We start from the raw sequence: 26,893 nt of genomic DNA on the forward strand, positions 1-26,893 counted from the left end.
TCATTTGACAGGTAAATACAGCTTAAAGACCCCAAGTCATCCAACTCATTCCAGAATTCACGCCCTCTAATTCCTATTAAATTGGTTTTTTTAACTACTCCACATTTCCTCCTAACAAATAGTCATATGGATCATGTGATAATTATAATAAAACCATAACAATTTTCAAACAACTTCCCTCGCAAATAGAAGATAAAATTCACAATTTGTTTGTGGACTTCTACAAGGCTATGTAGTTTCGGGTGAAACTATAAATGACAAACAAAAGGGAAATTCAGCTATGCAAAGCAACTAAACGGACACACACAATTTTTGAAAATTATACATGTCATTGTCATTAATGTCCCTATTATAAAACAATAAGTTGTTATACAAAGCCAAAGAACACGATTCAAATTCAAAAGAATTCTGCAAATTAAGGACATGGAAAAGAAAATAGCTGTGCTATTTAACATCAGCTTCTTGAACACAATCATTAGTCAATACACTGAGTAGATAATGTTGCCCTGATCATTGTTAATTTAAGTCTATTTTCATTCATAACTTATATTCTGCGGATAAAGAGAAATTTTAAAAATGCTTTGCACAACCTATAAGTTCAGGCGATCCTTAAAATATGTGAACCATATGATGCCCTTATTGGCTAAAATCTCTTTAATGATTCCCATCTCACTCAGGACAACAGTCAAGGTCCTGCTTCGGTCTACCAGGCTTTATATGATAGACACCACATCACCCTCCCCATCTTCTTCTCTTCCTCTCCACTCCTTAATCTCTTCCTGCCACACTGCCCTTCGTGACACTCCTTCAACACAGCAAGCACACTCCTTATACTTGTCCTTCCCACTGACTAGAACTCTCTTCATCTATATATCTAAAGGGTTCCTTCTCTCACTCCATTCAGGTCTATGCTCCATTCTCTCCTTATCAGAAAGTCCTTCCCTAGACACAGTATCAGAAAGTTTTCCATCATTCTTCACTTACTCTGCTTTATTTTATTCTTAGTACTTATCCCATTAACATATATATTAAAATCTTCACTTGATGTCTTCCATCACTAGAATGAAAGCTCCAGGAGGGTAGGAACTTCTGTTGCATGAATGAACAAATGAATGAACGAATGACCCTCTTTTCATTTCATCCAGCTGAATAGGGAACTTCTCCAGAGAAACAACAGCAAAAAGAAAAATCTTAAAGTTCTTAATTTCTTCAAATATCAGTACAATGTAAAGTGAAATAGTATCAATTATAATCTTTATCAAATTATAAATTGGTGAAGATGGCAAATGATGATGCCATTTTTTACATCTGTACACAATGCTATGCACAGAATTGTTTGTATTCCATAACTTTCAAGGCAGCATAATGCAGTAGGCCTGCATCATGTCAAGATTTACCTCTGTTACTAGTATTTCATGTAATACTGGGAGGCCATTTCGGTTTGTAAAATTGGTGGACTGGATTGAGGGCTTTTTCTATCTCTCAAGACGATAGGGATCTATGAGATGTTTGTCTCTTTCTTCTTGGTTTTTGCTTCCAAACATGCAAAACTCAAACAACAACTGTATTCAGTTTAAGGTCAATATTTACATAATGGCTGGTTGCCAAGAAAACCCACCACTTTTGGCTTCAATTTATTTCTTTTTAATGCTTAGTTCAATGATATTTGTAAACTGAAAATTTGGGGATGCTTACTACAAGAAAACTCTTCATGAAAGATTGACGCCAAAGTGCTTCTCAACCCTGCAAGAATCAGTGCAGACATACTTACAAACTCAATTACTTGGGCATATCATTATAAATACAGCTTTTTATAGGACACTCACCTAATTTAGCCAAGAGCAGAGATTTGAGTATATGCATTGCATCAAGACACACTTGAAATTATCTTTCCTTTAAGCCGGAGGGTAGTGTTCTCTCAAGACACATAACAATAATAATCTGTCTAGGCCCTAATGCTAATGCTAAGAAATAACTAAACCCCTGAAGCATCCTGGCAGAAGACCTTTAAGCTTAACTCCTTTCTGAATAAGCTATTTGACTTCAAGAGATGTCATCAGACTGAAGGACAAAGGCACTTATCTCTCTGTGCGATGAAAACTGAAAAACCCACTGGTAGTTGCTCCGTAGGAGACCTGGAGTAGCTAACTCAAACTCCAGGAGAGTTACAGAAATGGTAACACTGGAGGAGTAACAGAGAGGGAGAGGATCCTCAAGCTTCCATAAATAACCAAGCAATAGTAGTGAAAGTTGTCATCACTATTTATGACAACTGGGAGAATTCTCTTAGGCAGGAGATGAATACAAAGCCATCAGTCACTCATGGTGACACTCAGGGCAATAGGGCCTCCAAAGGCCAGCATGGCTCCAGTTTACCAAGGAGTGTGACTAACACTACACCTTCCACAATGGCTTACAAATGCTCATAGTAGACCCTTTGACTGTTGAAATCTTCCTATTTACACAGAAATTGTCTTACACGTGGTAGTCAACATTCAGTAGTTAAAATTAGCGTTAGCAAACAGATTGACTCTGAAGATTGTCAAGAGCATTTAGAGGCGTACCTGAGCCCAGAGACTATAACAGAGATGAAAGAAAACTTGACTTTCACGACCCAAGTGTTCCCCACTACAATGACATAATTAATAACATTTTATATGTTTTAAGGTTTTGATTCTGGAAAAGTTATAAGAAATCTTCATTTCAAAACAGTTTATACAACATAAAGACGAATAGAAATCAGGGTACCTATATATCTTATTAGGTAAGAAATTTCCTTCTATTCCTGAAAATTTCTTCAAATTGTTTTTTCACCTTCAAATCCTAAAAAGAGATGCTCTCTGGTGAGCTAGTGGTTAGGATTTGACACATTAAGATCCTAAAAAGAGAATACCCAAACGTTGGACTTTTTATATAAAGATGTTAGTCATGATTTGCAAAACTGAGAACATACCAAGTAAGCACATACAAGAAATAAACACATGGCAAGAGATTTTGAGAACTCTAGAATTGATGGCAAAAGAATGATCAGCAAAGATAATGTAAGTGTCCTGACCTGCTGAGTCTCCCAGTCCACTCTCTCCCACTCCTGAAGTCCTTGATATTATCTATTTCTTGCAATGCTGAAAAAAAAAAAAAGGAAAGAAGAGTATTAATAAGAAGTCAAAGTATTTCCAAAATACTCAGGTGAAAAAAATTAAACTTGATAAAGAGAGTTAAAGTTCCAAAATTCCTACTATGAAACTATGGAGGGAATATTAAGTAATTTCATTGTAATAAATATTTTCTAGACAAGATTCATAGCCACACAACAATGTCAGACTCATAGGACTGTGCCAGCTAATGGTTGATGAATGAATAATGAATGAACAATTGAAAGACAAACTTTTATAAATGATAGTCAAGATATAATAATGACAGTTGAGATGTAAAAATGTGAGTCAGTTATTTTGGAGCTGCATCAATTGAATCATTTTAAACGATCTTTATATTATTAATTCAGTCATGTAAGCATGTGTATGTATGTAGCCTATGGTCACCTGGGCCTAGTTTTATTGAGAGAAACAATTTTAACCATCTTTATAGTCCATAATGGTTAACTTAAACTATACTTATAATGCAACATTACTTACAGCTACAGTACTCTATGGAAAACATGCTATTGGGCACAACAATGTATTAAGTACAGACTAGCAAGTATCAAAGCAAAGTACTAGGTTGTAGTAGGATAATAAGTTGTATAAGAATAGAAGGTTTATAAATTCACTGGATAATTTCTAGGTTAAAAACAACAAAACCAGCAAAATAAAAACTGAAACACTGTATTTATACTCAGTCACTTTATCAGAGCCAGACTCCAGTGATATAAAGACCAGGGTTTAACCATTGGTCCCCTCATAGAAGAACTATACGTCTTTGGAAATTTATCTGCACTCTTGAAGGCTTCTTTTCCTGATCTGTAAAATGGTTTTACAGGCTAGTCATGAATCCAAACACCCAAAAAATTTTCAATATATACAAATATTTTATCATGATTGCATTATTTATTTATGGATGTAGAATAATTTTTATAAGGGGAAGTGCATCAGCTATTCTCAACTTTTTAAGCTTTTGTTCCCAAAATGATTAAGTTCTATGGTTTCAAGATGTTTAAACACTTATTAATGATTTTTGTGATCTCGCAACATGCTTATTAAAATTGTGTAAATATAAACTGTATAGATTTTCTGCTCTCGAGTGATAGAATTATCTGTATTATCAGCCAGATTATGTGGTCAGTATTTTAAATAAGACTTCAAAATGATACTTTCTGGATAATAGAATTCCACTTTTGGGATATTGGTCTAACATACTAGGGCCAGAGATTTAGAAGTGATCGAGGACCAGGGTACTTTTATAACTTTTGATTAGTAGTTTATATTACACTTTTAATTTTTAAAAGCCTCAATAATTTTGGGTGATTTCTGGAGTACCTAAATTTTTTTAAACTATACAAAATAGTAAAAGAAATTATACAACAAGATCAAGTGGGATTTATCCTAGGAATGCAAAGATGGTTTAACATCTAAATATCAAAGAACATAATATATCATACTAATAAAATAAAAGACAAAAGCATACAGTCATCTCAACAAATGCTGAAAAACAGGTGACAAAATCCAACACCCTTTCACGACAAAAACACTCAACAAACTAGCAATACAAAAGAACTTCCTCAACCTAATAAAGAGTGTCTACAAAAAACCTACACACACTTGACAAGACAATTCAATAGGGGAAAGAAAAGTTGTGGTATGACAAAAAATAAATAGGGGCCGGCCCCAAGGAGTGGTGGTTATTTGTGAGCTCCACTTTGGCGGCATGGGGTTCAGAGGTTCAGATCCCAGGTGAGGACCTACATACTGCTCAACAAGCCATGCTGTGGTGGCGTCCCATATACAAAACAGAGGAAGACTGGCATAGAGGTTAGCTCAGGGCCAATCTTCCTCACCAAAAGTAAATAAATAAATAAATAGATCTAGTCTTTGTCCCTGGTTCCTGGCACAGAGCTTCAAAAAACCCTTGGAATTACCTGAGTGATAAGTGTGCCTTTGTTATGATATGAGGTGACTCATGACAGAGCCTCCTAGAGAGCATCAGGTTGGGAAAGGTTGTCAGAAAAAAGCAACTAGGTGATTCGAGGGCTGGAACTTTCAGAAGCCTCCCCCTCCCACTGGTCCCTGACCTTTGGGGAGAGAGAAGGAGCTAGAGACTATGTTCAATCACGTGGTCAATGATTTACTCAATCATGCCTATGTAACAAAACCTCAATAAAAACTCTAAACAACAAGGCTCAGAGAGCTTCCTGGTTGGTGAACATATTGATGTACCAGAAGGGTGGCACACCCTGATCCACAAAGACGGAAATTCCTGCACTTAAGACCCTTCCAGACTTGTCCTATGTACTCCTTCATCCAGCTGTTCATTTGAATCCTTGAATCATAAATATAGCACTTTCATGAGTCCTGTGAGTTGTCCTAGTGAACTACTGAACCTGAAGGAGTGTTGTGAGAACTCACAAACTTATAGCCAATTAAGCCAGGCAGAAGTGTCCATAGCCTGGAGACCACACTTGAAGCTGGATTTTGAAGGAAGGGCAGTATTGTTGGGGACCTTATCATTTAACTTGTGAGATCTGATGCCAACTCCAGATAGTTGTCAGATTGACTTGAATGGTAGGACACACAATCAATGTCAGAGAATTAGAATTGGAACACAATAGTCTTTTCAAAAAATGGTTCTGGTACAATCAAATATCCACATGCAAAAGGATGGAATTAGATCCCTACCTCAATATCATACAAAATATTAACTCAGAATGGATCACATACCTAAGTGTAAGAGCTAGAACTATAAAACTCTTAGAAGAAAGTATAAATATTCATAACCTTGAGTTTGGCAATATTTTCTCAGATAAAACACCACTAGATAAGACAAATGACAAAAGAAAAAAATAAATTGGACTACACCAAAATACAAAACCTTGTGCTTCAAAGTATACCATGAAGAAAATGAAAAGAAAACCTATAAAATGGAAGAAAATATTTACAAATCATACATCTGATAAGGGATTTGTATCCAGAATATATAAAGAACTCTTATAACTCTACAATAAAAACCCAAACAAAGTAATTAAAAAACAGGCAAAGAATCTGAATTCTTTCACCAGAGAAGATATATAAATGGCCAATTAGCACATGAAAGATGCTCAACAACATTTGGGAAATGCAAATCAAAACCATAATGATATACCCCTTCACATCTACTAAGATGGCTATTCTAAAAAAGGATAGATAATAACAAGTATTGGTGAGGGTGTAGAGAAATTAGAACGCTCAGCTCATACATTGCTGGTGAGATGTGAAATGCTGTAGGTGCTTTGGAAAATAGTTTGGCAATTCCTAAATATCTGGCAAACCAGAAATTCCACCCCTATATACATGCACAGTAGAACTTTCCAGTGATAAAATATGAAGTGAGATGATCCATAACAGATATACATAACATAGTATCATCAGCACCAAACAGATAAGGCATTAACACAGTTGATTACTAAGCTAATTAAATAATTATCAAATTAAAAAATAGAAGATCGATAATCTTAGTTTGCTCCCAGGAAATTGTGAGTAACTGTAAGTAAAGTGTAACCTTATGGAAGAGATGTTTACTTGCTGGTACTGTTCCTTACGAGGAGGAGTAAAAATGCCAGATTTCCTCTATTGAGAATTTGTTAATTTTTGTCTATCCCAGCTCTAGCATTTATGTGTGACCACTGAAAAGTTACTTAATGTGTTGGTTCTTCCTTTTCCTCATCTGTTAAATGGGAATTATAATAATGCATGCCTTAATTCTGCCTTAGCAGAATTAAATGAGTTAATGCATGTCAAGTGCAAGAGTGCCTGGCAAACTGTAGTTAATCAATATTAGATCACCTTATCACTTTCATTACAATTTCATACCATAGCAAGAATATGTACAGGCATTTTAATTAAATGTAAATTACCATTCAACGGGAAGGTGAAATGTCATAAGGGAAGATTTTTGTATGCATATTGAGAAAACTAGGGCTCTTTCTTTATATCACTCACAATGGCCAGCAGAGTGAAGTTCTATGACTCGCCAGGACTATATCATGTGCCTTTGTAGTGGGCAGAGAATGAAGAAGCAGTTCTCCCAAAGGAAAGGATGTGTATGTGTGTAGGGGGTGAAGGGGGAAGCTCTCTCTAGAAGAAGAGGAGTGGTAAAGAATGCTGGAAGACAAAACAATAGTTGCCTACCTATATCTACTATGTAAATAAGGACAACCTTTGTTTGCTGTAATTCAGGTTTTCTAATTTAACTGAACTCAGATGATGTTAAAAAAAAATGGGTGATTTATAGAAATACAGAACTCTTCAAATAAAAAGTCCTTAGGCTAAGCCTGGAGGGAAACTCCTTTCCCTCTTCCTCCATATCTAATTGGTCATTGAATAGTGCCCATCCCATCTCTTAAATCTGTCCCTTTCTCTCCATTGCCATAGCTATTGCCCTCCTCTATTCTCTTTTTCTGCTCTTACCTTGACTATAGTGATACTTCTTTAGCTGTTCTCATTGCTCCAGTCTCAAAACCTCCACATGAGACAAGTTGAGCATGTTCTGCCATTCTTGTCTGCCTACTCTTCCCTTAAGAGTCAACACAATTATTACACCTTCTCAGTGAAGTCTTTCCTAACTCTCCAAGGGATATTGGGCAACCTCTCATTCCATGAGACCTACATGTGGTAGGTTAGTATACACGTGGAAGTATCCAATTATGGGTTATGTCATATTAGCACAAGTTTTTATTATAATACCATATACTGGAAAGGTATGATAAAATGAGGCTTTTCATATCTGGCTAGTCAAAGTTGAAAGTACTTCAAATCTTTTGAAAAAATATTTCAATCATGTATACCAGCAACCTTACATGTGATCATGTGTAGTTTCATTTCTGAGAATATATCCTGAGGAAATAATTCTGAAAACAAAGTTTAGGCACAAATATATTCATCTAAACATTCTTGATAATATAAAAAAGGAAGGAGTCCAAGTGGTCTAAAATACTAATTTTGGTTAATAACGAAAGGATTTTAGTTTATATAACCAAGAAATACACATACACTTGATACAAAAATGACTCGAAGGATAAATGCCAAAATATTACGATGTTTAGAATTAAGAATTTCTTACTTTCTTCTTTTGCTAATCTCTATTTTCTAAATATTTTTCCAATAAATTATATAGCTTTCATAATATTTCTTACTTTCTTCTTTTGCTAATCTCTATTTTCTAAGTATTTTTCCAATAAATTATATAGCTTTCATAATAATAAAAAGGTTATTAAGTAGAATAACAAAACTGTCATACAAATTGCATATTGCTATTTAAGTGAGTGGAAAAAAGGGTTTTGCAAAGGTTCTGAGTTGGCACCTAGTGCCCTCATAATAACCAGGTCTTCCTCCCCAGCACACAGACACCCACTGGGGCACCCCATCCAGGTCCATTTCCTGTGTAGGAGCCAAAAGTCCTTTTTCAAAAAAACATTTATTGACTTATTTTATTAAGTGTTAGACAACTTATCTACAGCAGCTCTTTACTTCAAAACCACCCTGTGAAGTGTGCATTCTTACTCAACAAAGGAGGATACCAATTTGAACTTAGCTGCCCACGGTCACATGGTCAGCAAGTGGCAGGGCTGGGACTTGAACCCAAGATTGCCTGACTTCAAAATCCATTTTCTCTCCAATATACCACACAGACCTCTTCCAAATATACCTATGTATCAATTTCCTGTTTTCTCTTCAACTGTTTCCTAACATATCAAATAAAGTAATTGTTACTAATATGGAAATGAGATAGTCAGATTACAGTGGGAAAAAGACAAGAATTGGAGGCCTCCCCTGCCACCTGTCACTACCCCTTCTTCTTTTTATTTCCTGCGTAGTGTTACCATCTCTAAGACTAGTTTATGACCTTGCCTATTTTGTTCATTGCTCTACCTCTAGCATCTAGAACGGTAACAGTACCCGATTGAAACTGGAGTTTAATAAATACCTGGTGGATGAATGAAAAAATGTATTCATGAGAACATGCACAAATTCTTCTCTTTACTAGCTATGTGTGACAAATCTACTAGCCACTCAGCTTTTAAATCTCCATTTCTTTAATGCAACATAAAGCCTAAGGTTGTTATGTGTTTAAATTCATTCATTCAAAAACTGCTCATTCAGGATCTATTATATGCCAGAGATTGTTCTCACCAATAACAGGGAACAAAACAGATAAAAATCTCTCACGCAGCTTACAGTCTGGTGAGTGAAGAAAGACAAGAATATAACATCATGTGTTAGATGGTGATAAATATTTTGGAGACAAACAGCATGTAGATAAGAGTCTGAGAGAAGAACCTGCAATTTTAAGAAGGGTAACTGAGAAAGAGGACATTCAAGTGAGGTGAGGGAGTGAGACATGTATATATTGGGGAAAAAATTTCTCAGGCAGAGGGAATAGCATGGTGGCATGACTATTTTCAGAGTGCCTGTAGGCAGTGAGTGGAGAGAGTAATAGGAAGTGGGATCAGATAAGTGAGGGAGGAACAAGGACAATTACGTAAGGCCTTGTAGGATACTATAAGAATACTGGCTTTTGTTCTCAGAAAAATCAGGAGCCATTGGAGGAGTTTGAGCAGAAGTGGGATATGCTGTGACTTAGGTTTTTAGTGGGCTCAGTATTTCTTAATGGAGTTGCTATTGGGCAACTCCTTTTTGTCCCGACCAACAAGCACATGGCAGGCTATCTAGCATCCATAAACTATGCCCACCAAATGCCAGGAGAAATCCCCAAGCCTTTTGATAACCAAAAATGCCCCCATTTATTTCCAGAGGTATGTTAAGAATAGACTGAAAAGTATGAAAGTAGAGTCCATTCCAATATTCCAGGCAATAGTTTACGCTATCTTGAGCCGGAATGGCAGTGATGAATTCAGAATATGTATTTTTAGCAGATAGGATTTGCCAGTGGATTGGATGTAGGTGTGAGTGAAAGCTAGGAGTCAAGGAGGACTCCCAGGTGTTTGAAGTGAGAAAAATAGAAGGACGGAGTTGCTAGTCCCTGACATTGTGAAGACTAAATGTGAATGGGACAGATTTGGTGAAGAAAAAAGGCATTCAGTTGAGACATGTTCAGAACTACTATGTAAAAACTGATACATCCATATTTTATCCAATAATTTTGAGAAATGAGGCAATTGGCACTAGTCAGAAGTGATAGAATTTGTTAAAGTACATTTCATGAAGGGATACGGTTAACAGAAATCAACATTAGATAAATGAATAAATGATTACTGATAACTAAACGTAATCTATTAGCTATTCTAAGCAATTGGATTATGTCACAAAAAGTTTTTTTAATAGAACCCAAAGGAATGAATCTAACTGTGGAATTTCAGACAATAAATTGGGTGTGGGTAGGCAGGCTTTTAATGCTGTTAAAATCCCACCAGGCCCAGATTGCTCAGAGTAGATGTCCTACAGTGAGATTAGGCTCAGCCTTGGGAACACAGTGGGTGCTACCACTGTCCTGTAGCTCGTACTGACTAAGCACAACCACTTCCAACACTGTGGAGTCAACTGGTCAATATACGCAACCTTTTCTATACTCATGGGCATGCCGGCATGATTTAAGGATTTCAGTGGAAAATCTGCATCCAGACATTATTTAGACACCCTTTATGAGTAAAGTTGAGTCATTCTTCCATGGACAGAACAAATTATCCAAGTCGACACAATGAACTGATTGATACAAACACACAATTTAGAGTTGCTAGGAGGAGGAAGTATCCAATTGCATCACTGCTGAAACCTTTTCCCCAGTGATAACAGTCTGCCTGCTCATAGGAGTAGAAAAGCACAATTCTGAACAGCAACGCTCATCATAGAAACATGAAGTTTACCCCCTAATGTGTCGAATAGTCAAACTCATATAGTCAGAAAACTTTCATTCTCTTTGGATGTATATCACACATCTGAACATTCTTTTTCAATATTTTCTATTATTATTCCCTAAGAGTAGATCAGGTGAGGTATTTGCATTCCAAAAGAAGTCCTGGCACACATACATACACATGAATGCAGTTTGCTTCCTTTAGAACATGGCATCATTTTCCAGACTGACTTGGGATTGCTAGACACCCTCTTTCTCTCAATAACATGAGTGGAAAAGAAATGGATGCAATTCTTCAGTCAAGTTGCATCTCCAATGACCAGTAAGCTAAAAAAGTTAGAAGGTTCACGCAAAAGTGGTTGCTTGAACTAAAGTGGGAAGGAATGTGATCAAGAAGTACCCGTGGCAGACAGATGTCCCACAGGCTTCACATTGTTGTTTCCCTGGAAGGACATAGTGTGTCATAATGAATTACCATTAATTTGAACCAGCAGTACTGTTAGATTGAGCCCCGCAACGCAGGATGCCAAACAGTGCCCGCAAAATCATCTAATGAGGGGACAAGGCTGCTTGAGCAGCACCGCTTCACTCAATTAGTGGACAAGGCTTTTAATGCCACTCTGCACAACTAAAGCAATTTTCATTACTTAGAGCTAAGTCTCCATTTAGAATGTTTTGGAAGCTGAAACAGGGTTTCTTTTTTGTTTTTTAATATAATTTATCTTGAGAGTATTTGAACAGTTATAAGCTATTTGAAAGCCAATCACATTATTTCCTATTTTCCCCTAAGTAATATTGAAATATATTTTTTAAAAGTTCAAATGATAGAATTTACTCTAGCAAATGAAATGTAAATAAGATAGCAAATGATTAAGGATATGCTGAGGGTCTGTGTGTGTGTGTGCATGTGTGTGCGTGTGTGTGTGTGTGTGCGCGTATGCAGGCACTATGTGTGTCTCTCAGTGCCAGAATTACAGTTGGTGAATTTCATTTCATCAGCCAACATTATCAGGAGGGTTGCATATTTATTCTATATATCCACATTTTTAAAAAAAAAATCCAGATCTTGCCTTCTTTGGCTGGGAGCACTTATATTTCATAGCTTTTGATATGAGGAACTGACGTTTCCACTTCATTATTTTTTCCACTATGTCACTGCATGATGAAAAGCACTGGGATGTGGAATGGCACAATTTTCTTTAATATTGTGATCATTGACTTATCTCATAGCTAAAACTTTGTCCTAACAGAGGCTATTTAGGCTGAGTAAATTCCTTTCATTCTCCTTAGAAATACACAGGGCACTAACTCTATACATCACTCTCATCCCCTTCTAGCTGAGTATCTACTCAGTGCATTTAATTCTCAGACTGCTTGCACAGTGTGAAATTCTATGATATTTTGCCTATTTAATTAGAATGTCATTGGGTAAAAGGAACTACTCAAATGTTAGACACACAGTAGGTGCCATTAAATTTTTGTTAAATTGCATGCAAATTCTACACAGATAAAGAAAGTGAACCTCATGAGTACACACACATGATCCTTCTGCCTTTACTTCCTTCAGGTAAATGGCAACATCAGGATCAAAAATCAAGAGGATGGATGTGTAGCTATATCTTACCCATCACCTAAATCATTTTGTGGTTTTTGTTTGCCAAAAATTAAAAAAAAAAATTCCCATTACCTAAAGTAAGGCCAATACAAATCAATTTTTTAATGATACACATCTTCATATCTTTGTTTTTTCAAAGAGCTATAGGAACACACTGAATCGCAATCATCCAGGGCAGAAGCTAGGAATAAGTTTAAAACTTTCTTTAGTACTTTGGGCCATTGCAAAACCCATAGTTGAATAAATCAACAACCATCAGACCTTTTTTTCTTTCTTTCTTCTCATAGCCATATTTCATTTTCTTACAACAATTTTAATAGCTTCTACTTTCTTCCCTCCAAAAGGGTTAACTTCAAAAGCATGTCACACTTTCAGAGAGCAGGTTATGTATTACTAGAAAATGGTGCATTATTGGCATTGTTGTGCAGTAAATAAAAATTACAGAGAAAAACAATATGGTTCAGGAAGCAAGCAATAGTTCCTATAATACGGTATGCTTTTAATAATTATAATGACTTAGAAACTGACAAAGAATATGCACTGAATCTGTACCCCGCCCCTCCCCAGAATACACGATATGAAATCACATTATTGACTCAAATTATTACAAAAGTAGAGAAAACTATTAATAGTTTCATTTATTCTACTCTCTTGTCAAAAGGCAAAAGGGAGAGGGGACTCTGATTAGCTGTAGAAATTTAAAAAAACAAAATTTAAGAATTAAATTTAATGGGAAAGTACTAGTAATATATACAATTCAGTAGGTATCAATCTCTTAATGCTTCCCCCTCACTTCCTCTTTGTTCTTACTAGAGTATTTTGAAGAACCATCAGCAATGATGACCATTTAGCTTTCCATCAATGCTAACGTTAGTATCTAACATCACAAATATTTTCCCCCCTTGATTAAATTTTATTTTTAATACATACGATATTTGCATGGTCCAAAAGCCAAACTACATATAAAGGTATCCCTGAGGAGACTTATTTCCAGCCCTATCTCTTCTATTCATTCCCACCCACACATCACATGTAATTATTTTCATTAATTCTGGCTTATCCTTCACGTATATCTTTTTGTATAAATAAGCAAATATATGTACTTATTCTTATTTGCCCTTCTTTCATTTAATGCAAAAGATAGCATACTGTCTATATTCTCTGAAGTTTTTAAAAATTTTCACCCAACAATGTATCCTGGAAATGTCTCCATATTAGTGCATAGAGATCTTCCTCATTATTTTTTATAACTACATGATACTTCACTGTACAGGTATACTTTAATTTATTCAACAAGTCTTTTATGGACGGGGATTTAGTTTATTTCCAATAGTTTGCAATTGCAAATAATGTTACGAGTAACAACCTGCATGAGTATGGTTAAAAATCCTCCTATGATTCTCAGAAAACCACTGGTAGGTAAGGAGGTTGCCTTAATCTATTTGAGCTGTATCAGCTGCCTCCACATTTCTTTTTTTTTCTTTAAAGTGGTGGTTCTTTTTTTTTTTTTTAATAGACTGGCACCTGAGCTAACATCTGTTGCCAGTCTTCTTTTTTTTCTCTTCTTCTTCTTCTCCCCAAAGCCTCCCAGTACACAGTTGTATATTCTAGTCGTAGGTCCTTCTGGTTGTGCTATGTGGGACGCCACCTCAGCATGGCTTGATGAGCAGTGCCATGTTCGTGCCCAGGATCTGAATCGGTGAATTCCTGGGCTGCTGAAGTGGAGCCTGCGAACCTAACCACTGGGCCACGGGGCCGGCCCCCCACATTTCTGATACGGGAGAGAAGTAGAACCGGGAAGTCTGAATTACCTTTGATGCTTTCCCTAGAGCTCAGATTTATTCCTAGTCTTAAATATAGGGCTCTGTGAGTAAGGCAATTACAAAATAGTCTTGGTTGAAATTAAGGGAGAGAAAATGCATTTTAGAACTTTCTAAATTTTTCTTCATTTCACAACTTTTTTTGGAGACCCTAAACTAATCTAAACCCACTAAAAGTTCTAAAACCCTAAGAGCCAGAAAAATGTTCTCTATGTGCAAACATCTTTGTAGCAAGAAACAAACCTTAACTTTCCTTAAATTTGGAACTCATATTAGGGGCTTGAAAATAGTGATTCAATGAATGAATGAATGAATCTACTGGATCAAATAGAAGTCTGCAACAAAGGCTTGGGAACAGTTTCCAGAAAATACAAGACTGCGTTGGAGTTCTGAAGACAGGCAAGTGTGTTTAGTAGTAGCTTTTTCCACTCTTCCAAAAATAAGGCAGTCTACAGATAATGCCAAGACCATCTTTGCTGCAGTCCTAATGTAATGGATGGACATGGATCTCTGTTTGTGGCTTGAGGTCACTGTGTGTTCAATAACATATTCTCTTCTGTTGTTGTAACCATTACAGGAATGATGGCTAATGGCCTTGAGGAAAGAGTAGAGGTCACACAACAAGCCCAGAGAAAACTGCCAGCATCTGGAGGGTGTACTCAACAAGTGGCTACGTGGCATCCCACCTTCACTGAAGGGACCAGAGGCTCCTCAGGGAAGAAAGAAGGAGGAGAGAAAAAAGGAATGGTTATGTTAGTGTTTGCCAAAAAATAAACAAGTCTTAGGGGCTGGCCTGGTGGTGTAGTGGTTAAGTTTGCATGCTCTGCTTTGGCGGCCCAGGGTTTGTAGGTTCGGATCCCGGGTACAGACCTACACATGGCTCATCAAGCCATGCTGTGGTGGCATCCCATATACAAAATAGAGGAAGATTAGCACAGAAGTTAGCTTAGGGACCATCTTCCTCAAGCAAAAGGAGGAAGATTGGCAACAGATGTTAGCTCAGGGCCAACCTTCCTCACACACACACACACACACAGAAAGTCTGATAAATCACTGAGAGACCCCAAGAGGGCGATAAAATTTACCTTTCCTAAGACTAATGTTGATTTTATCTTTGCCCTCGGAGTAGGCTGAAATACAGCTAAAGCTCAGAGGAAAACTGAGGGATTCTAATAAAGAATACGAAAATAGGTTAATGCTTTTGTACCAAGATTTGGTTGATTTTTAATACCTGGGTTTTTATTCACTTGTATCATTTTCAATTCAAATATCTGATTCCTCTCTATTCCTTTAGGGAGAAGAAAAACCCCTAGAGTGTGGATAGCCCCCTAAGCAGCCAAATCATTGCTAATATAAGCATTTTGTTATATCATCAGCTTATTATCACATGCAGGGCATTAATCGAAGCACCTCATTTAAGGTGGGAAAGAGCTTTGCTAAGGGAAGATGATTCAGCACAGCATCTTCTGACGAGTATAGTCGTCTCAAATCCTTTTGAGAAGTAGGTGGAGTGTAACTAATAAGTAAAATGAGAGCATTTAAGTTTATTTAGCACTAAGTGACATGTTCCATTTTTAAAAGTTTCTGTAGTCACAATCGTATCAATTTTTCTCTAAAACTGCCCTGTCACATAGTAATATGCATATATACTAAATTTATTTCACTTTTAAAAGGCATCCCAGAGAGATGAGATGTGGATGGGTGTGAAGAGTAGATCTGGGTAAGCAAATGGATGCAGATGCCTCCATTGACAAAGGGAAAAGGCATATGGCCTCCTTCCTTCCTGGTGTGCCCAGAGCTCAGAGAGAGCTCTAGATTTCCCAGTGATAAGCTTCTGCTTGTGAGCTCCACTGGGAAGATATTTTGCATGCCACAGAAAACCAAGATGTTTGCATTCCCACCAATCCAGGGATAAGGCATTTTCCTCATACAGACACAAAACATACAGTATATGAATGTTTAATGGAGGCTAAAACTGGGAGAGGAACAGAAAACAAGAACAGAGCAGGTTAAAAAAATATCTGGTTTCTCTCTATCAAAATACTAATTAAAATTCATGTTCATGGGGATGATTATACATATGTTTTTGAACTAAAAGTCTAACCTGGCACTATTTTTTGGCCTTATTTTTGTGACAACATTTTTGTCCATATGGCATGAAGTGAATCATTTTACATCTTTTTTTAAACTCTATGTGTTTTTCTTGTTGTCTATTCCCTCTTCTCCCACCACACACACACTGGCAGCCGCTACCAAGTTACCAAATGCCAACTCAACTCTGCAAGCTGCCTGCATGGAGCTATATAGTACTGGCATTTTCCTTTCTTTGCAGAAATATTCTCTCTCTCTCTCTCTCTCTCTTTCTCACACACACACACACACACACACATCCACCATTGAAGCACTCTGAATATTTCTGCTTCATTTCCATGTTAATCTCCCCATTCCTCAGGATTCTGCTCAGCTCCAGTGGGTGTTGCAGCACTGGCTGCGGGTCTGTGGCGTGCCACACCAACTTATTTAGTGCCTCTCACCCCTGGCCTTCCTTCTCTATGGCACTATGACAATTAGTGGTTCACTTAAGAACTGCTATAAATTAATGGTTAATCGAGCCCATGTAATTAGTTTAGTCACAGCAAAGTGCAAAAACCATGATTGTTCAGTGGTCTCCTTTTTTTTTTTAATCATAATAATCCATGCCCCTGCTTTTTCAGACAGAAGAATGCTCCTGTCTGCAGCGCAGCCACACTGTCTGACCGTTTGGGTCCTGGATGGCACACGTTTTGTACACGTGCTGCCTCCACCAGTCTCAGGCACTGCTGAGTTTGTGTAGAAGGGCAGCAACTCCACCTAACAAATGTACTTTAACAACAGTAAAACAACCTAATAGCTTAGCATGCCAGGGGGCTAATGTGGCGGGCCATTTACTGCTGCACTAAATAGCCCCGGTTTGATTCTCATTGCCAAGTGTCGAACTGAGAATTGCAAGGCAGGAGTAGCTCCTGATTCATTAGATAAAAGGGGTCATTGCTCATAGGGCTGGGGGAACTGTAGAAGGGTAAGAAATTGAACAAGGCATTCCCTTATCAAATGCCATCAAAACCTGGGCTCCCTGTGACCTGGGACAGCAGTCACTGAAACACGAGGGCTCTGTTCTTACACTCACTTGTCAACTTCTAACTTTGGGCAACTTTGCTTCATTTTGCAACGTTCATCTGGAAAGAGGCTAGAAGGGGCTGGGATCCTAATACTGAGGTTATTATTTATTATTTGTAAACCACTTCAATACGCTTGGAACAGAAGCAACAATGTAAGAACAAAGGATGATGGAGGCTTGACTGTAAAATGAGCCACCACCGAGATGTCCCTGCCAGCTATTCTGCCTCATGTGCCCTGAAAAAATGGCTGTGGACAGTCGTGACCTGGCTAATAGGCTGGGCAGGAAAGAGACTGCTCACAATAACAGGGAGACAAAATTCTTGTTAGCATTGCTACATCTCATAATATTGTCTGTCTTTCTTTTATTCCTTTTTTTTTTCTTCCAGGCAGTTATAAAGAGCTCTAAGTTCAAACTGTCCTGAATAGTCACGGTAAAGTTATATGGACAAAATAATTCCCTTGCTTTGTTTTGTTTTTAATAGAAAAGAAAAATAATCAAAAATTTCAAATGAGATCTCTAAAATGGGACATCTTTATTTCCTGAACATTAGCCCTAAAACGACTGATTTCTCTAATTCCTGCCATCACTCAGATTGGCCTTGAATTACCTCCCAATAGGCCTCCCGTGTGTTTCTAGATGAGAGTGTGTAATGGGGGATCTGTTAATTAACTAGAAGCAAAGTTGCGCGGTGGGGATCAAACACGGGATACGTCCTAAAACTCCCACAGAGAAGATGAAATGCAGCGCAAACTTTAAAGACTTCCCGTCATTAGCTGAGACCTTGCTGCTCCTGGCCCAGACCCCTCCTGTTTCACAGAACAATGAGGACAATGATGGCAGAAATGAAATAGTGCAGCCAGGAACAAAGAAACTAGCTATTTACCCGTAGAAAAAGAAAGAAAGGGGGGAAGGGGAGAAAAAGGGAGAACTTGCTTTTTCTGTGGTTCCTGTCTACTTTTAATTAATTTATGACTGCAGAAGCATTGCACAGAGAGCACAGCCAAACACATTGTACCAGAGCACAGAGTTAATGTAAGTAGCATCTACTGTTTATTCCCAAGAAAAGTGCACCCAGCTGGGGAGAGAGAAATGCTGAGGAAGGAAAGAGAGAACAGGATGGAATGAACGAAAAAGGACAAATTGTTGGACTGAACTTTCACTCTTAGGATCAGGGTTCAAACTGGAAGATGATAAAAACAAAAGAAAACAAAGCAATATCTGTCCCAGGAGGCATAAATCCGCTTAGATCAGTTCTCCATCGCCGTAAAAGACAGGAACTGTGCCTTGACACAGAGCTCAAATTTTGCAATTTTCAGAGGTCTCCTGGTAACTTCCATACAAATAAACATAAGTGTTATATCAATAGCAAAAGCACACAGTCATGATTTTGACCTGTTGTTCTTTCCTGTTTCTTGACAAGATTTAGATAGAAAAAATTATACTGAAAATGGAGCAAACTACTGAGTAACAAAACCTGACTACTGAAGGACCCCATCCTCATTTTGCATTCTGTATTTTTGCAGAATTCAAATCAGGAGCTTTTCCATAGACCTAAAGTGCAAGGCTTCAAGAGGATTAAGAGAACAAATAAGAACGCCAATAAGATGTGCAGAGAGCGAGCCCTGGCTCTCTCTGCCCCACGTTGAAGCTCTTGCTTTGAGATGGACCAGTAGGATGAAGGGAGCCATTATTTTAAGGGGCTGATGGCTCTGCTCCTTCTCCTCGAATTTCAGTTGAAAATGGCCACACTAGAATTAGTTTCTTTTTAAAGCTCAGTGACAAGGCTTACTTTTCTGTTTTCAAGTCACATGTTTAGAACAATCAGCGGAAACTCTGCAAATGGATGAAACAAGAAAATCCCCCAGGATTATGTTCTGCGACTGCTTCCCCTACTTCTCACTTATTTAATATGAAGGGTTTAGATTTAATAAGTTCAACCACAAACTCAACTCTTGGGAAAAAATTCTTAAACATATAGTCCGACCAACTGAAAATGATATATAATCAAAAGAGAGTATAGGTGAGAGGTTTACCATTAACTGCTTGTACATTCTAACCAATATTAAAAAAAAAACTCCACCTTGAAGCGAAAGACACATTGTCAATTATTGAGGATCTTATCTAGCATCTCTACACATAAACCCACATGGAGCAAGGATTCTCCAGTGCATTTTATGATTGATATGACTATGCCATTTAGCAACGATAATACGGCAGAATAGCAGAATGGCTTGATAGACTAGGAATGAAAGGGCCTAAAGTTTATTTCTGATACCTAAAAACTAACTCTGTGAATATTATTTATTCTCTTTAGTCTCAGCTTCCATGGAGATAATAATTCTCCTGATTACTCCATAGGGTTATTTTAAGTGTCAAATAATATAACATATGTAAAACTATTAAGAAACCATCAATTTACTTTCAATTTCACTGTCCTCCACTGTTCTTAGAACAGTGCTGGGTCCAAAATGCAAGATATTTAGGACCTAGAACTTCACAATAGGATTACCAATTCCTTTAGGATTTCATACTTCTCTTCAAATTTTCTGAACAAGTTTGGAAATCAATCTAGGAACACTTTCCATAATCCATCCCAGTTAACTTCATCCTGCCTTTCATTCACCTTGTATGTTTTTCTTTTTCTATTTGCCATGATATCTTATAAGCAAGATTACATTATTTCTCCAGAGACAGCAATGGCTTACCTAACTTCCAGTTCATTCAACAATTCTTATCTTTCTGTTCATGCAACATTCTATTTATGCAATATCCTCTAAAATTCTTAATATCTTTTGCTAATCTTTTTGTCCTAATTATAATTAGAGGATAATTCTAGAAATTTCCTTTATATTTAACAAAAGTTCTACAGATAGTATTAAAGTCAAAATAATAAAGAACAATCAGGCAGGACCACACATGCTGGCTGTAAAGGTATAAGGGTAATATCTTAACCCAAGGAGAAATCTACTAATACTTAATATCTTCAGAATTCAAGCAACCAAAATTAGAGAATAAATCTATTCCTAAAAGAGGAAAGAATCCTACTTATTAAGATTATAATTGCTATAGAAGTGCCCTAGGACAGAAAAGCAGACCAAATATTACAAATTTCTGACTCTAACAATGACTTGAAAAGAGTGAACCTATTGATTTAGTTAACTGTTCTTTGGCTAGTGATATCACCTAGCTTTAATGACCCTGCAATAGCTTTGATAAGTAGCTGGATACTACTGTCTAGTGTTCTGTTTGACCTATATAGTATCAACATTTTTAAAAAAACATTTTCCAGTATTTAGAAATTGAGAGAATCCATATTTCTGACACCTTTCAAAAACTTGGAAGAGCTGGCAATGCTATGCCCACCCTTCCCCATGGCAGCAATCTACTGGTACTAAATGGAAGCTGCCCATGTGATAGAGACACATACTCTTGCTTTCATCCCAGTCCTCATCAGTTGTCTGGCTCCTGTAGCCAGTTGCGTTTTCGACACTTGATATTTTAGAGTAGGCTTTGGGGGATTGGAGGAGTAAAATATTTAGGAACTTTTTCTCAGAACACAGATTTTATAGTTGTTCCGCTTATACCCAATCTTATTACAATAGACAAAAATGTGAAAACCAACAGAAAAAGAGAAGATTATAGTCACACAAAAGAAATGAGCAAATGAATAATGTTTAAAATAAATGCAAAGAAAATGAGATAAAGATAAAAAAAATTTATAGGATATTCTAACCTACATGTGAACTTCAATGAAGATACATAAAATACACCAAGAAAATGTAATAAAAAATAAAAATAATAAAATAGAAAAAAATGTATACAAAGACAAGACAAATATGAAGAAAAATTAATATAAGAAAGTATACCACAAAAAAGACAAATATCATAAACTAAAATTATATTAAGAGAACACAGGTACAAATTACAGAACTAGGAGATCAAAAATAATAGTGAAGAGGCTGGCCCAGTGGCAGAGTGGTTAAGTTTGTGCACTCCGATTTGGAGGCCTGGGGTTCCCAAGTCCGGATCCTGGGCACAGACCTAGCACCACTCAACAGGCATGCTGTGGCAACATCCCACATAAAACAGAAGAAGATTGGCACAGAGGTTAGCTCAGCAACAATCTTCCTCAAGCAAAACAGAGGAGGATTGGCAACAGATGTTAGCTCAGGGCCAATCTTCCTCACCAAAAACAATAATAATAATAATAATAATAATAATAATAATAATAATAATCATAGTGAAAATGTGGTACAGGGAAAAGTTGTTTAATTTGGCAATGCCAAATCCAAACTTTAACATTCCATTGTATAAGTAAAGTTTAATCTGAGATATCTGTGAACAGGCAGCCAATCTCCCACAAAGCTGTCCTTCCACACCCAGGTTTTCTTGAAGGGATTACCTAGTTGGTAAGGTTTGAGAGTTCTCTACATTTGAGACATTCAAAATAAGAATGTAGTAGGTGGAACTGTTAACCAAGCTATTTGATCCCATTGAGATACAGGTATAGCCAGCACAAGGAAGGTCCATATGCATATGCACATTTGGCATTATATAATCAGATAGAGATTTTAAAATAGATCTCTAGAAAGAACAAGCTGGAGAATATAAGCAATCTTCTCCAATATGTTCAATTATGAACAGATCAAAGATTAGAGCTTGGGTCGTGATTTTTCTTTAGGAAAATATACTCAAAATGACAAACGAAAGGTACAACTTGCTTTCTAAACCATCCATAACAATCTTTAGGGAACTCTCTTTGTTTCATGGGTTCTTGATTCATATCCAGTTTTGGCCGTCCAAATCTAAACATGGAATCTGAGGCTGACTTCCTCATACTTCCTATTGTGCTAGGGCTGTTTCCGTCTACTGTCCTATAACGTGTGCTCAGGAAACTGAAGATAATTTTAGTATCAGTTTAAGAGGCCATGCCAGAGGACCTATAATATTTGACTGCATAATTACATGGGAAAATATTTCACAAAATGATGATATTCAATAATTCACTTTTTTAGTGTCACGGGACTCTACAGGATTCCTCGTATTTGAATTTCTGAAATCGCTACATTTACTACCTAAGCAATAATAATTTTTTAAAAATTCCTATCACAAGACTGTAAAGCTTTCTAGAATATATCACATATTTACCTGTCATCTTAAAGACAGAGAGCTAACAATGAACTTTTTCCTGGCTTAGAGTTATAATAAGGAATATAACAATTATACTTTCAAAGATTAGCAAAGGTTACACAGTTGTCAAATGCTCCATCAGTGGGGCTCAGCAGGGCTGGATATGCCCCCCAAGGACCTTTGGCAAAGTCTGGAGACAACTTTGTTTGTCACAAGTGTTGGGGGAAAGGGGGAGATGTTACTGGCATCTAGTGGATAGAAGCCAAGATTGCTGCTAAACATCCTAAAATGACAGAACTCCTCCTTGCGACCCACATCCTCTCCCCAAAAAGAAGTATCCAGCCCAAAGTGTCAGCAGTCCTGACGATAAGAAACTCTGCACCATACTCAATGGGATCAATTCATTACGACTCCAGTCATTGCACCTAACTTTTCTGTTTGGTTTGGTTTTGCTTTTTTTCTCTGTCCTCCTGCACTGCCTCACTCTATGACGCCTTCAGAATGGCCCTTCATCTTTCTGATTCACTCCATTATTCTGCTGTGGCTTAGAAAATATTTCTTCCCAAGCATATGACAACCATATAGTTTATGAAGGAAGGCTTTAGAGCTATCTTATGAGTAAAGTTTCGTAGCTCAGAGGCGTAGATTAATTAAATAATTTTAATTTTTCTAAGTTCATTTTTGGTTCATATCTATTCTAATTACTAGAGAACACCAGACTTCAAATATGTGAAGCTTCGCTGAGGTTTACTCAAAGCTAAAGAAGCAATAAACAAAAAACAAACAAAACAAAATAACGACAACAGAAACTCTGTATTAATTTGTACTCCATAAGTACAAACTGATAGTATCTTGGAAAAAGCTGAGCTCAAATGTGCTTTCTACCCTGAGTAGTAGAATTATTGTAGCTATAGAATTTCATAAATAAGACCTGGCAGAGGAAGGGCAGAATGTTTATCTTTTTAGAGAGTACCTTTTATTATATGTGTTCAGTTTTTTATGTATTTAATTATAACAAGATTTAGGCTAGTAATTTTATATGCTAATGACACAATTGTCATCTATATCTTAGTTTCTATAGTCAAATTTAGCTATTTAAGGTATTCAAGAGTAACATAATTGAATTTTTTAAATAAGGTTACTTATATAGAAAGCTTTCATTTAATTAGTCAAAAATTATGAAACTTTAACTTATAGATGAGTTTGCATGATCCATTCTGGGAGTAATAAGGAAGTAACTATAATGAGATGATGGGACTTGTGCCATTCTTCTCATAGTCTATTAATCTGCATACGGAGCATTGCTTGGTGTTCTAACCCAATACATTGATCGATCAGACTACACGTAAAATTGACTTCATCATAGAAGAGTTACTATCTGTAAATTTGAGAAATTGTGAAGACAAAATTTAGAATTTCCATAGGAAAAAACTTAAAAGTCCAGATTGTTGCAGGCTAGAAAGGAAGAAATTGGGCCAGGAGCACAAAGAACTCAATTCTGATTCACTGTAGCTGCCACCACTCAGTGCATCTTTGCCTGATGCATGTACACATGGCTATTTGGTTATAGTTGCCTTATCTTCTAATTGGAAGGATCTGAAAGGCAGTAGTGGAAACCAGGGGAGGAACATAAGCAAGAGGTAGAGTTGAATAAGTTTGCAAAGCAGTTGATTGGCAATAAGAAACATTTACCAGACATCATTTCTTGTTTGGAAGTTTTCAGCCTTTAACCATAAGGACTCTAGCCTGCAATTTTGTCATTACTCAGGTAGAGTGCCATGAGGGCATTAAAGCAGGTGAAAGTAGTAAACACATTGGAGAGTTCAGGGAAAGGTCAACCTCCACCAAAAAAATAGGTCAGTATCTACAACTCAAAAAAAATGATGCAGATCTGGAATGCTCAGTGAATCCTCTAGAAGCTTAAAACAGCCTCACTTGAGAAAAGGACCAAGGAACTTTGCCAAAGTCTCCTGACCATTAATGGTGCAAATGTCTGTTGGAAAATGAGATGGCTGCCAAGAAATTGTTTATTTTCTGCAGAAACTGGTGCAATAACCCCAGAGCATAACCCCTGGTGGCTTATGTATGATGTGAATTTAGCACTTTATTGGGTCTGAAGAAACGTTTTAATTTCAAACTTCCACCGAAGTCAGGGCAGCTGAATTACTTCAATGGTCGCACTGCTTGTGGAGGTGTCCATGAACCCCTCCTGAGTCTCACCTATCCGAGATTTGGGGCACTACGGTATTCCAATATTCTAAACTAAAAAAGAAAGCTAGCTAGGTTACCATGATGTGGAACCAAACGAACCTTAATTGATTAATTGAACTTTAATTGGTCAATACCAAGTAATCAATAAAGCAAATTTAATTCATGTATGTACAATATTGGATACTAATAATAAACATTCTAACCATCAGAGGTTAAAGTTTATTTTCTAATTTCTTGCAAACTAATTTAAAATTTGAATAATTTACACTCCAAACCTGGAGATCTTCCTTAAACTTTGTTTTTGAACAAGCAAATTAACAACTAAGAAAAAAGGTAACATTAAATATTTTTAAGATAATCTAGTTGTACTTTTCAAAATATGAATACTATACTTAAAACTCATTTATTATCTCATTTAATTACCTATTTCGTATATAAAAATCTTGTTTACACCAGGGCCAGCCCGGTGGCATAGTGGTTAAGTTCACGCACTCTGCTTCGGTGGCCTGGGGTTCCCTGGTTCAGATCCCGGGTGCAGACCTATGCACCACTTATCAAGCCATGCTGTGGCAGGCGTCCCATATACAAAATAGAGGAAGATGGGCACAGATGTTAGCTCAAGGCCCATCTTCCTCAGCAAAAAGAGGAGGATTGGTAGTGGATGTTAGCTCAGGGCTAATCTTTCCCCAAAAAATCTTGTTTACACAGCTAGCCTACAAAAGTCATTTTGGGCTACCTTTGCCTGAGATTTCCAATATTCTCCATAGCATCAAGCACAAATGATGATCATCTAGTAAGTTATAAATATAAAGTGAAATTATATATTTCAAGTAAATTAAAAATTTTTCATATTTCATTAAAAGAACCACTTCAGATTCTAGTGGTGACCAGAAAGTATCAAAAAATAAGTCCACTCTAACTTGCACTTAGGATAACAAAGTCAAAGCAGTTGTATATTTTTAAGTGAAACAAATGGAATATTTCCACATGTTTAAAATGACAGAAGAAAGTTTGCCTCTTCTGTCTTACTTCCTCTTCCCTCTTTACCTCCCTTCTCCCACCACTATGCCCACCTTTACTGGGACAGTGCTGCCACATATGCACCCATTTTGCACCTCTGAGGACAGTGGCAGCTTTTGAGATTGTGAAGGAAAATGACCGGGGTAGGGCAAGAATGCAACATCCAGCACAGCCTCTAGGCATTGCTGGTCCCTCCTCTGCACAGCCCACAGGGGACCCTGTTGGGCCATAACAGGTAAGAAGCAACACGAGGGTCCTGGTGCTAGGAAACTCAGCTGAAGAGGACTGAATAAAATAAATGATGCATCTACAGGGAGCTAAGGGCCGGGCTAGGCACTTTACAGAGTACACGGTCACTGCCACGAGGTGACTTGTTACACTGCATATACTGCCTAAATGGCAGTGCCTGAGCTCTCAATTTCCACCTCTTTTCTGTCCTCTTAGACCCTACATATTTTACAACATCTAAATCCTGAACCTAGCCTTAGACACAATAGAATCCTAATTCCAGTCTGTACGTGCCATATTAAAGTGTCCTCTAAAGCAGGACTTCTGCCCGTCTCTAGCACTCAGCATCAGAATAGAAAGGCTTAATCACACATCAACGGCCGCTCCCAGATATTGTTTTATTTCCGAATTGTTCATTAGCATGTGGGCCACAGGAGCTAACAAAGGTTTGACAAATGAATAATTTGCCTTTTATTTATAAGCATGTGTTTACATATTAACTACAATAGAAATACCCAATTTTGGTCACGGTGAGAGAAAAAGGTAACAGCCTTCAGAATCCCAACATTATCATTATTCAATATTGCATTACAATTGCAGCTCAGAAGAGGCTCTGAGTGGAACAAATATGGAAAGTGAATTACTGCACTCCACTGAAAGGGAGAATCCTACCGAATAATGACGACAGTAATTGATTAAACTATTTATAAA

At 37.1% G+C, this 26,893-nt stretch overlaps 1 protein-coding gene across 31 annotated transcripts in view; it reads right to left on the reverse strand.

The window, feature by feature from the left end:
* SOX5 (SRY-box transcription factor 5) overlaps window positions 1-26,893 on the reverse strand; it is a 947,484-nt gene that overhangs the window by 630,772 nt on the left and 289,819 nt on the right. For all 31 annotated transcript variants that reach the window (XM_070620840.1, XM_070620831.1, XM_070620821.1 and 28 more), the window contains one exon: window positions 3,056-3,122. The gene's annotated coding sequence lies outside the window, so the exon portion shown is untranslated. The remainder of the gene's footprint in view (window positions 1-3,055; window positions 3,123-26,893) is intronic.

This window comes from Equus przewalskii, chromosome 5 (genome assembly GCF_037783145.1).
Source record: "Equus przewalskii isolate Varuska chromosome 5, EquPr2, whole genome shotgun sequence".
NCBI lineage: Eukaryota > Metazoa > Chordata > Mammalia > Perissodactyla > Equidae > Equus > Equus przewalskii.